The sequence below is a fragment of the Sinocyclocheilus rhinocerous genome, unplaced genomic scaffold, assembly GCF_001515625.1.
Source record: "Sinocyclocheilus rhinocerous isolate Xijiao unplaced genomic scaffold, SAMN03320098_v1.1 scaffold2985, whole genome shotgun sequence".
Lineage (NCBI taxonomy): Eukaryota > Metazoa > Chordata > Actinopteri > Cypriniformes > Cyprinidae > Sinocyclocheilus > Sinocyclocheilus rhinocerous.
In genome coordinates, this window is record NW_015661690.1 from 153,133 (window position 1) to 164,678 (window position 11,546).

Genomic DNA, 11,546 nt, shown 5'->3' on the forward strand with positions numbered 1-11,546 from the left:
TTTACTCTGTGTGCTAATCAGCATTTGAAAGGCAGCTTTGACAGTGAGAAAGAAAAGTGAGGGCAGTGGGGAGGAGGGAGTGTAAACGAGAAAGAAACGAGAGAGAGAGAGAGAGAGAGAGAGGTAGGGGCTGTACAAGCATTTCTTTTATATTTACTAGCGATTGAGGAGAGAGAGAGAGAGAGGGAGCGGGTGAAGAGACGACCGGTGCGTGCAGCGTTCCCAAGAGGAAATGAAAAGAAAAGAAGCTCAACGAGGAAAGAGAGACAGCCAAAGCGGGGAGCACGCCAGAGAAGGAAACAGACTCGCATCCTCTGACTCCAGTCATATCTGAGACGATCCCGCTTGGAAAGTGAGGGAGGAGAGAGAGGGAGAGCGCGGTCACCGCCGCTGTGCGCCCACAAACACACACACACACACCACACACACACACACTCTTGCGGCAGCAGACCGCTGTGTGTTCGCTTGCTCTTTTGTGCCGGCAGCTGGGATTGTTCTTGGCCCCGTCTGACCCCCTTGTCAGCCCCCGTGTGAGTGTGTGTGTTTGTGTGTGGGAGCACGAGGGGTCCTGGAACGTGGACTGAGCGGAGGGGAGGGTCACCGGTTCGGGTGTCCGGACGGAGGAGGAGAGAACCATCTGCCTCCAAAACAGCTGGACATGCACATCAGGTGAGTCCCCTTGTAGTGGGAAACACACCTTCCTCTTGTTCTAGTCGATGTTGACGTCCACATGCCAAACTGTCACATGCATACCTGAAAGTTTTAAGCCTGACCGATGTAGGTCCGAGCAAAGGGTTTCTCCGTTCCTCTTAAACTTGTTGATGGCTTCGTGCCTGGAGGCTTGGCTTCCTGGGAAAGTTTTTGGGAAAGACACTTTGCTCATAAGTGCACTTGTCGTTCTCCCTCAATGATGGAGGTATTGGGAACGGAGGGGAGGGATGCTGGGGTTAATTGTGCGGACCGCCTCGGCTCGCTCTCAAAACATCATCTCTCACTTAATTAGTGGATTTTACAAGATTAGTGCGCTTTGCATTGACGCCGTGTTCTGTGGAAGGTAGTGAATGGTAGCGGCGAGACGGCCGTCTTCTGTTATCTGATGTCTTTGGATTTAACAGCTTCTTCTAAATGACTGGATTTATATTAGAAATGAAAAATACGGGTAAATATTAACCTTTTCCTTCATCAGTCAGTTTGGGCTTAGCGTGGGATTGTTAAAGAATCTGAATAGTTGTAATTATATATTTTAATTAAGTTAAAACTTAACTTTTTGTTAAGAAAATAATCAAAAATACACTTTTTTGTTAAATGGATAATTAATATTGTAATAACAATCATTTTAATAATAATAATAATAATTTGTTAGCTCACAAATCTATTCTTATTTGTCACACATTTTAGAAAATGTAATTCTTTTGATATTGGCAACACTTTAGATTACTATCAAGTAACCTTTATTCAAGTCCTTTTATTTTTATATATTCATGTTACAGATTGCATGTGAATAGAATTAATTACTACAGTAAAAATAATGACAAAGTTTAAGCAGCTCCATAAAATATTTACACATTACTCAATTTTTCACTATTAATTACCATGCACTTACAATGTTATTACAATGTAACAAACTATATTGTAAAGTGTAACTGCAGTTTTCAGTTATAAAGTGTATTTTCCAGCTAGATTGCTTAGTAAACAGAAAATTCATACTCTTTATTTGTCGTATAGCTATCCTGGACAGTAGGAATTATAGGACAGGAATTATTTGGACACTTTTACACTTGCTATGGGAGCAGCTGCTCAGGAAAAACACAAAAAGTGAGTAAACTTGCTTGGGACTCTTGCTGTTTTCTTTTCATCAGTTTGCTTTGACTGAGTGTTTCAGTCAATAGCTTCATATTAGTCTGGGAATCTACCTGTTGCTCTTTAATGTACTTTTCTGAACACTGTAAACATTAAAAATGACATCTACCTGACATACCAGTTTAAAATGACTGTGATTATGTAGAGTAATACAATGTTATTCAGTCATATTAAATTGTATTTTTCACTTGAATAAAAATTGTTTATTTAGATGTTACTACAGTACATATAACAATTTTTTTAGATTACCTGAAGCATTTTTTTTTACAGTTTTTATTGCGTACCTTGGCGAGGATAAATTGTCTTTCTTTTTTGTTGTTGTTTAGATTCTGGTTGTACAGTGTTTGTTGAAGAAACATGTTACAAACGGTTACTATAATTACTAAAATTTAACAGTGTAAGTGTATTAATCACAGATCCAAAAATGGCCATTTTATTGAAAGCGAGCCACCCTGTTAATAAAGCATACACATCCAAAGACTATATTTGCATTTGGGGGCAAAAGAATGTGAATAGGGAATTGACAGAAGTTATGCAGGTATGTACGAGGGAGCTATAGGACCATAAAAGCCGTCACACACAAACACACACACACACTCAGAGTGGGACAGACAGGCCTGGTGACAGACAGTGTCAGCGAGGTGTCAGTGAGAAGCTGTTGGTGTCACACTTGGTTGACCTGATCTGTGGTCAGGCTGTCCACTGCAGCCCGTTGTGACTCCTTACATAACCACTTCCTGCCACTCACACCCAGCTCAGCTGGGACACGCGTGGATATTTATATACTCAACATACACACACACACACACATCAATATGCCCTTATAAACACACTCACACAAACAAACAAGAGCCCTGTCGATATACAGACCCCTCAGTCTTCTGCAGTCACGGCGATGTGCTCTTACTATCTGCTTTTGATCTACTGCAGCCTGAAAATGATCACTCAAAATCCATAACCTGCACATAAGCATCACACAAATGAGAGAGAGAGCCTTACGATATACGAGATCAGATATTGTCAATATATTTTTGAAACCAAGGGTGAATCTCATGAAAATGTTTAGGTTGCATTTCACCCCAAAATAAATTAATGACAATAATAAAAAAAAGAAATTAACAAAAAAAAAGTTTAAATATAAAGAAAATAAAATGAATATTTTCAAACATTTTTGCATTGAGACAGTGTTTTCTTTACAAATAAGCTTATTTCCCACAAATTCACACACACACACACTCAAACTCACACGCACACAAATGCACACACACGCACACAGACAAAAGTGTAAACTTTTATTGCATTAAAGTAACACATTTTGGGGAAAATGTGATTTATTGGCATTAAAATAATGTATCAGTTCAATGTAAGCTTAATTTTCTTAATGCAGAATTTTTCTTTTGATTTTAAAATGAACAGACATGATCATGAAAGGTTTTATGTGATTCACACACATATTTTGCAGTTGTCCGTGTGGGGGAAAAGCGACAAACATACACTCTGTATATATCCATAATAGTGCAAAATCCTCTTATTCCCACTGATGTGGTACACTGCTTCGCACAGGTGTTTTCAATGATAAAGGGATGTTTAAATGCACTAATATGGCTGGATATAGACTGTAGGCGCAGTGGTGTGTGGCTGTTTGAACCTATGTGTGTTTCAGGACCCGTTCCCTGCCTAAGGGGCCGAACACTGTGTGTGTTTCGGATTGAGCAGTATTCAGTTAACTAATGCAATTCTTTAATATTTTGAAATGCATATTATTTCTTCATAGTTCATTCATTTTCAAAAGTTATAGAACTGTTTACATCCAACCTGAGTAAATGAAATCTGGATCATTCAGTCTTGGAAGAATTGAACAAGACAAGTTTATATTGAAATCTCTGATTTATGTTGGCAAATCTGAATTTGAGACATTATTACAGAAACTCTGGAGGAGACACATGAAGATTTCTGAGTATTTATTTATTTTTAGTAGAAAAGTCTGAGCAGAAGATAAAAATCCCCATGTGCCCTCAATTTAATCTCACTGCTGTCTAGAAATCCCCCCGAAAACGTTCATTCATTTTCAAAAGTTATAGAACTGTGCACATCCAACCTGAGTAAATGAAATCTGGATCATTCAGTCTTGGAAGAACTGAACAAGACAAGTTTATATTGAAATCTCTGATTTATGTTGGCAAATCTGAATTTGAGACATTATTACAGAAACTCTGGAGGAGACACATGAAGATTTCTGAGTATTTATTTATTTTTAGTAGAAAAGTCTGAGCAGAAGATAAAAATCCCCATGTGCCCTCAATTTAATCTCACTGCTGTCTAGAAATCCCCCCGAAAACAAAACAGAGCTATTAAACAGATCTCGTTGTGATTTTTTTCCTCCATAGGGACAAGTGCAAAATATATAGAGAAAGGGATGCTGTTAACTTTCTTTGTGAACATCTAATTTTGTCACTGTTGAATGATTGCTTATGTCCTTAGAGCTTCAAGGGTTGAGAAAATGTGAAAATTACTGGTATATTTTCCTCTTTCAATCTTTCAATCCCTTAGTCACTCTTTTGCTATTTAAAATTTTATTTAAAAAGAAACACACAACATTTCTCCTCCTGTGAGAGACAAATGTAAGATCTCAGGGGCCAGTCGAGCATCCCTTCCGCTTCACCGTTGCGGGTCGGGGCGGGTAGGGTCAGTTTGATCGAATCAAATGGGGTATTGATTCCATTTGATAATTAATGGGCCTGCAGGTGAAGATGAAGACGCAGCCTCCAGCTCTAAGGATTTGAGAGGAACCTTGGACTGGGAGTGATGGGAAGCCGCCAAGGTCAGCAGCAAACCACAAGAGCCGTGTCCAGCCAGAGCGCAGAGCGAGAGAGCTCCAGTTAAACGAGATAGGGAGAGAAATGCTGTTGACCAGAGCTGATTTATCAGCGTTCGAAGAAAATGAGACAACATCTGACTACCTAATGCTGGACTTCAAATGCAGAGAGATGTGAAGAGAAATTAGTATTCTGCTGAAACAGCTCCATATATTGATGGAAAACTACATGCAGGATATATATATATATATATATATATATATGTGTGTGTGTGTGTGTGTGTGTTGCTGACCTATTTGCACTTCAAAGATATCAGATTAATAATTTCAAAAGCAAATATAATTGAATGTTACAAGCTATGACATCATTTCTGCAGTTATTTATATTAAATATTACATTGAAATGCTCTTCTTAAGTGCATCAAAGACTGAGAGGAGGTAAATTACTGACATTTTCTTTTATGCATGACTCAGTGTTAATCATTTAAAGATGACTTTTGTTCTCTCGGATGATTTTAGTGACATACGGCTGACGACTGCTTTGTCTTTGTGACTTTTGCAACACTTACAGAAATCACAACTGTCAACTTCTGGTGAAGATTGCTGACACTAATTAAGCCAAAGTTTGCCGAAAAATACTTTTTTTTACAAGAGAACAAACTGGACTTTCAGAATCACATTGAAAATCAATGCATTGAACTTTAAAGAAGTGATATTTGCTGTTCAAGTCACATAACATTAACAGTAAGTGAATACAGAATGTATCGATTCACTTCTGAAGAAAAAAAAATGTCAAAGGACAAGAAGATGGCATATTAAAAACAGCACTATGAAATGCATAGTTCCGTTTCTGGATGTTGAAATACATAGTAACAGCTATGATGTGAAATGTGTAAAAGATGTAAAAAGATGAGTAAATGATGAGCAAACTGTCATTTTTGGGTGAACTGGTACTTCAATTTTGTCTAAAGCTGAAGGAGAAATTTCAGCGTCAGTTGTCAATCCCTCAGTGTCAGATTAAACTCTAGAAAGTTATGGCTAGAAAGCTGTGATGTGACTGACCCGCCACAGCTGTTTGCTGTTTAGATTTATTAAGAGAAAAGGGAAAAGGAGGCAGGCGCCAGGAAAGTGAGCGAGAAAGTGCCCGATGGCCACATACAGGAATTGTTTTCTTCTTCTGTCAAAGGCATTCAAAGGTCAAAGTCACCGGAGTCACCCTGCATTACAAAAATGCATAATCCAGAATGTTCCAGAGGTCCTTCACGCATCCTCATACCACTGTGTGTGACATTTAAAACGGAATGGCAGTGTTATATCTGGCCTGGAAATGTGGGACCAATAAATGTTGTGCGAGAGAGAAAAGAGAGGGAGTTTGTGTGTGCGTTAAAGAGAGTTGGTAATAGACGTGGTGTATTGTCTCCGTGCAGATTGGCTTAAATGTGTTCATTTTCCCCATTTGGCAGCTCCATAGGGAGGGGCGGAGCGCACTAACGAACCTCTGACAGCTGGAGGCCCTAATTAACGATCCCCTCTGAAAACAAACAGCCACAGGCTCGCCAAACACACACCCAGGCTTGATTTGCTCCTGTACCCCAGCCTGAGCCAAATAACACCGCATACAAGCCATATAAAATTCATACATGCTGCGGTTAGGATCGACATCCTCGTTGCTATTGGAACAGCATAAGTGTTAAAAGATGAATAATGTGTCAACTTTACTCATTCTCATGTCATTCCAGTGTTGTTATCACAAACGGAAACTTTTTTTATAAAAAAAAAAAATCGGTAGTTGAAATAAATGTTTTAGATGAGTATATAAATATTAGACGAAAAACGTAAACTTACAGTAAATTAGAAATGTTGTCCTGGCAAATAATTGAAATAAGTTTAAGTACTCGAATTACTAAAACTAAAACTGAAGTAAAAATAAAATATTAATACCGATATAAATATTAAAACAAATGTAAAAAGACAATAGAAAACCAGAAAAAATTAATTACCAACATTACTAAAACAAACTGAGATTAAAAAATAAATAAAAATAAAAGCTAATTAAAATTAATAATAAATACTATAATATACTTATGGTTTTTCCCTAATCTTAATTGTTGCTTTATGTTTACACACATATGTATTTGACGGAGATCTTTGGGATTATGAGACACTATCAAGTGTAAAGAAGTTAATTAATGCAGCATTGGGCTCAAATAATACTTGCCAAAATGTAAATTTTATCGTTCCCAAATGAGTTCAGCTCAGTACTGCATGGGAGAATATTTCTTTTAAATATTTAATTGGAAAAATACTATGGACTTTAAATCTTGAGAGTACCACTATACTAACACTGGCGTGCATATTATAGAAACTGAAGGAATAAGAAACTAGAACTAGAAAATACAATGCTTTAAACTAGGGTGCACTGATATTATTAATTGTTTTGCCGATACGGTACCGATTTTAACAAACTATTGGCCGATTCCGATATCGATATTGGTCACTTGCATAAAGTAGGGCTTAAAAACGAGAGAGAGAGTGGTTCACTCCGAGCAGAATCGGTATTTGAATGTTTCTGTTCCTGCGTTCCTCTGTGAAACCGGTTTGAGTAGAAAACATACAGGTTAACTTTTTCTTTGACAATAATAATAATAAAAATAATAATAATAATAAAGTACAGCGTTTAATTTACTCAAAAAGAAAAAAAATCATGAAGAGAGTCTTGAATGATCTCTCTTAGTCATAGCCAATACAGTAGGGTGACCATACGTGCCATTATTTTAGGCAATATAGAAATCCTGGCCAGGACGCGTCCTGGGAAAATGGCACGTATGGTCACCCTACAATACAGCATCATCTTTTCTAGATTTACCAAAGACCAAATGTATTAAACAAAATAAAAAACGCAATAAAAACATTAAATAATTGTTTTTCAAGATATTTAACAATGTTTCAGCATGGATAAAAATAAACTCAACTCCTATAAGCGTTAATTTTGAGAGGAAAAAACTGCCTAAATTAGTAGGCTGTACGTTGCATTTTATTATTAAATTCAGAAATAATGTAGGCTAAAATAATGGTAAATAAAAGCAAAATTACAAACACAATTAGGCTATTTTAGTTCCCTTCTCTCCATAACAAATCCTCTAAAGTTGTATTTAGGCTAAATATAAGCGTCAACCCAAAACGAATTAGTTTAAAAACTAAACTGAAGCCTACCTCTCTCATTCTACACGAATCCAAATGTTTCCATATTCGCGAAATATCTGGATGCTAACCTATTATTTATTATGTAAACTATAGGCCTTGTTCTTCACTTGTATTATCAACGTAAAATATCATCCTTCACATGAAGGCTATATCAGTAGTGAGGCGCTGGTCACACTGAACGGAACAGACTGTAGGCCCTACTACGGACTATTGAGCAGTGTAACTTTTTATGTTTCTTTAACTGTATTTTAATTTGATAATGAACAGGCTGCTATGTCAAATTAGCAAAAATGTGTTGTATGTGCGTGTGAGTCAGATAGAACAGATCAGCAAAACATCATTCAAAACTGTAAAGCTTTTGTAAAATAAAGAAAACTGATTTCTGCCGTCTCGTTTTTTTTTTCTGTGAACTTCGGAGCTCAGCACAAACAATTTTTTTTTCTTTTGTTTTGTTAATCTGTTAATGATTTAAGTGAAATATATTTTGTGTATAGGCCTATATATGACTTTTTATGTAGTCTATATAGTTTTATTCTGTTTTCAAAATCAGATAAAAAATCGGCCAATATCGTCATGTTTGCATATGGCCGTACTATGCTGTCTGACAACTATATTTTGTACAGATTTTATTTTGTTTTGGCAAGTATTTAATTATTTTTCCCAGAGAGAAAATTGTTGGATTATGCAACAGACATGCAACTCGTTGTCTCCATGCAGTTAATTAATAAACCATCGGTATCGGCCCTTTTCATGCTATTTCCGATATGCCGATGGCTTTAAAATAATCAAAAATCATCCAATAAATATCGGCGGCTGATACATCAGTGCATCCCTTCTTTAAACCTTACTTGTGCTTTTCATAAAAAACACACACTGAAAACTCGATTTTTCTTGCTATTCTTACAAGTTTTAAAACTAATTTGTTGAGAAAATTTCAACCTTAAGCTCACCACAACGGCTGATGGACATCTTTTGTCCATGCGTACACTGTAAAAAAAAATTATTTGAACAAAGGTTATTGGAGTATGTTTAAGAAAATACTATTTTAGTATTTCTACCTCAAAAATTTACATTTAAATCAATGTGTTTCTTTGTAATTATTTGTGAAATTTACTGGTAGTTTCTGAGTGAAAATTCTTTCAAAATGGTTGTTTCAAAATTATTTCAAGAATCGTTCCAAATAGTTTTCAGTGTAGAAGAGACACTGAAGAACAATCTGAAAACCTTTGTGGAGAAACTCACCAAGATGTCTGACTAACATCTTCTGTTGAGTGGGAAATTCTAGTTAAGTCAACTTAAATACTAGTTGAGATAGTGAAAACTTCAATGAACAAATTAAGAAACTCAGTTTTCAAAATATTTATGCAAAATATCATTGAAATAACCAAATTGCAAAATAATTATTACAGTCTATGCAAGTAGTACTGAAATAACTTTTCCAAACCTGAATGATTTTCTTTCTTCTGCAGAACACAGAAGTTATTTTGAAGAATTTTTTCGTACAATGAAAATCAATGCAGTCCAAAAAAAAAAAAACTTTTATGTTCCACAGAAGAAAGTAAGTCATAATGGTTTGAAAAGACATGCATTGCCTTCTGTTCATACTTTTTTTCAGTTAATGCAACTTAGGATTGTGCTACTTAAGAGCATATAGGTTGCACTGTTTGAACTATAAGAAACTGTTTTTAGACCAACTTTCAAGGCACAATGGTAATGTGTCTATGATAGATCTACAAATTCAAGTGAGTTTTAGACATAACCAAGCAAATAATTAATGCCTAAAAAGTTAGAAAACATGTAAAATGGAAATTAAATAATGTCTTTTAACAAGACCAGCAAAATATGTTTATCCAGGAACATGTCCTACTTGGCTACATCACAATCAACGTCATTGTACGATTGATGCAGTTTATTGATTGACCAAGTACTTTCACAAATATATGAAGCAGCTCTAGCACTGCCAAATGTTAATTTCCTGTAAATGTCCAGTCCTTCAGCGAAGGACACCGCCTCTGGGGCTCAGTCCGGTAGATGTGGTGTTCTTTACTTTATAGTTGACTTTCACAGCAGACCGTGACCTTCTACGACGCCATTGTCATTCCTTTGCGAAGGGCATGAATGCTAGCACACCTTGCAACAAGGTTACAGAGTTAATTGAACAATTACGCTGGACAGGACCTCCATTATGTCTGCTGAGATAGTGAGGATGCCGAGCGAGATCCTGCATGCGATTAGATGAGGCCTGATAGGCTAAAGAGCAGGAATCACTATGTGTGTGTGTGTGGTACAGTTGCTAATGCTAATTGCACTCCTTCACACGTAGACGTGTTTTGTTTGTCCATGTGTTCTTCTAATCTTTTATATGTGATGAATTTTGTGAGTGTTGTTTCATATCCAATTTATCACCAATTTTGAGTTCTCGTGCTTCATTTAGGCTTCAACTTTGTCTCAAATGTTTCTCCTAAGAGCTGTAAATGAATGTGGAATGTAAAGTTCAGACAATTTTACTCAGGTCAGTTTTATATTTTGTAAATTAAATGTTATTGTGTTTATTTTAGTATGTTTCTTTGTAATTATTTGTGAAATTTACTGAGTGGTGATTGTTTATCTTGTTTCAAAATTGATTCAAAAATTGTTCCAGATTGTTTTCATTGTAGAGGAGACATATCGATTAGGTCTATTTCTAGAAGAACAATCTGAGAAGCATGAAACTTCATTTTTCTCTCCATTAAATCTCATTGCTGAGAAACAATTTAGATATTAAAGAGATATCATACTCCGTAATTGTCACAGTTCGCTGTTTAGGAAGCACGCAGGAGGCACGAATAAACGAAAACAGTCTTTAATCCACGGAACACAGGGTACATCCACACTGGAAATGGCAGGAAACACACAAACATAAGTAGAACCGACCAACACAGAACGCTAAAGGAGGACAGGAAAAAGACCATATAAGGAAAACCAGGAACAAAGACGGGGGCAAAACACAACAAAATAGGTCCATGATCCTGACATATCACCCCCCTACCGGAAGGTGCGTAGAACAACAGAGGGGGGGAAATGGGTGGGAACTAAGGATGAGGCTCAGGAGGAGGACGGATGTCCGGGAGGGGGCCGGCAGACAGAGTCCAAAGAGGAGACCATGGAGGGAGGAGCCAGGGAGGAAACAGGAGGGATCCGGAGAAGGAGGAGCCAAGCAGGACCCAGGCCACAGCCATGATGGCAACCCACGGTGGAGTCGATGGAGGGAGGAGCCATAGAGGAGGAATGGCCGCCGACTCCAGGGGGCCAACCAACGGCGGCGGAGCAGGTGGTGGAGGAGCCTGAGGCTGAGACGGAGAGCCAACAAGCCAGGGGGATGCAGAGGATCCGGGGGGCCAGGGTGGAGCCGAGGGCTCTGGCGACCGAGGCGGAAATCCGGAGATCCACAGCAGAGCCGGAGCGACTGAGGACCAAGGTGGAGCTGGCGGGAGGAAGGAGCCTAACGGAGCCGGTGGGACGGAGTGATGAGGTGCAGCTGGAGGAGCAGAGTCCTGAGGCAATGGCGGGTCAGCGCCCGACCAAGGCGGAGTCGGAGGAACGAGGGAGCCCGGTGGAGCTGGTGGATCGACGGGTGACATTGGAGGCGAGGGAGCTAGGAGCCGAGGTGGAGCCGCTGGGTCTACGG

At 38.0% G+C, this 11,546-nt stretch overlaps 1 protein-coding gene across 2 annotated transcripts in view; it reads left to right on the forward strand.

Moving 5' to 3' along the window:
* Nucleotides 1-351: 351 nt before the first annotated feature.
* Nucleotides 352-11,546, forward strand: part of LOC107726508 (neuronal PAS domain-containing protein 1-like) — a 61,865-nt gene continuing 50,670 nt past the window's right edge. Inside the window, exon 1 of one of the 2 annotated variants that reach the window (XM_016536119.1) lies at nt 352-669. The gene's annotated coding sequence lies outside the window, so the exon portion shown is untranslated. Of the gene's footprint in view, nt 670-1,133; nt 1,160-11,546 lie in introns of those variants that run through there. The other variant, XM_016536120.1, reaches the window with a different exon arrangement.